A 1,480-nucleotide genomic window follows, 5' to 3' on the forward strand; every position below is an offset into this window, starting at 1 on the left:
GCACTGGTGCTAACTTGATTTTTAACAAAGTCTACAAGCTTGTTGATGATGCAAGGCCCGAAAAGAAGTAGGAGAATTAAAACAACTAAAGGGCCAACTATGGTGAAATTAGTGTAGTAAACCAGGGGGTGCAGTTAAATCATGCTTTAAACCAATTGAGTTGTTGCTCTTGTTCTCTAAAATTACAACAGTAGGAAATAGAGACAATGGAAATTTGTAAAATTAACTGTATCTTATTAAACCTTAAAATATTATGATTGGTCATGCTTGAACTAACATGATTCTTTGACGTTAGCATGACCTATTTTAAAATAATTGAAACCTTACATTAATTGTAGTTAAAACTGGCCTAAAAGAATGCAGCCCAGTCTAAAGTACACGCTGGGCTCTCAGGTGTGTGGCCCAAACTTTGTGCTGAGCCATTTTTGACAACTTTATTATTGAAAAGCTTGAAACTGCTCCCTATAAGTGTATACTAATTTTACAAATATACTGTTAAATTGTATAAAGAAGCTTGTACCATATAAAAGGCTCTCAAATGTGACCTGAATTTGAATTATATTTAATTTGTAAGCCGAAACCACAGTTTTATGGGAAACAGGAACAATAGGTTTTCAGAGTAAGCCATGCCTGTTACAGTTACAGAACTTTCAGCTTAGATCAGCAGAGTTTCTTTAAGTTACTTGTGTTTTATGGTAAAAAGAGGAGGAAAATGGGGCCAATGGCTCCCAAACACGTCCTAGCGGTCTCGGGGTCTACGGCCCTCCCTGATCCCTAACGCTCAGTGGGCCTCTGTGGCCGGCTCCCAACATCTTCCCCTTTTTTATTTATTATTTTAGTACAAAACCATGAAACTCAGTGTTAAGCTGAAAAATGTTCCTTTTCAATACTCTGGAAATAACTGGAAATAGGCACAGCAAGACAAGAATTACTGTCCTGCAAATTCTTACATTAATAAGTATAGACATTAATGACTTTTGATTAGCAAACAATGAGAAGTTATTAAATATGGAGCTAGTCAATTCATAGGACCGGAACTGCTTTTTAGCAACTTATGTCCTGTATGTCTTAATGTAATTTAGTGAGGTTTATATTTAAGTCCGAATGATTTAAAATTTTAAGGATATGATTTTTTATCTTGTCCCAAGTATGGACAGACTTATTTACCTCCAAAGGAATGAGGCAAATCCACTGAAACTCAGAGTGACATCAGAGAGCCAGTTTTATTTTTAAAGTCGCAAGCTCTTGTTTTACTGCTAATGCTGCCTTTTTTTTTAAAGCATTAACTTTTATTTTTTAACTTTTAATCTACAATTTTTTGAGTAGCCAATGCAATAGAAATATCCTTAGATAACTGATTAGCAAAGGTAGCTGTATGAACTTCCTTAGATAGAGCTACAGCTGAAACTGTTACTGAAGTAGTAATTGCTATTAATGCTATAATTGTTAAAATTAAGTAGCTAAAAAAATTTTCTGTCTT

This window comes from Carlito syrichta, unplaced genomic scaffold, assembly GCF_000164805.1.
Source record: "Carlito syrichta isolate Samal-C Ts95f unplaced genomic scaffold, Tarsius_syrichta-2.0.1 Scaffold316266, whole genome shotgun sequence".
NCBI classification, from domain to species: Eukaryota; Metazoa; Chordata; class Mammalia; order Primates; family Tarsiidae; genus Carlito; species Carlito syrichta.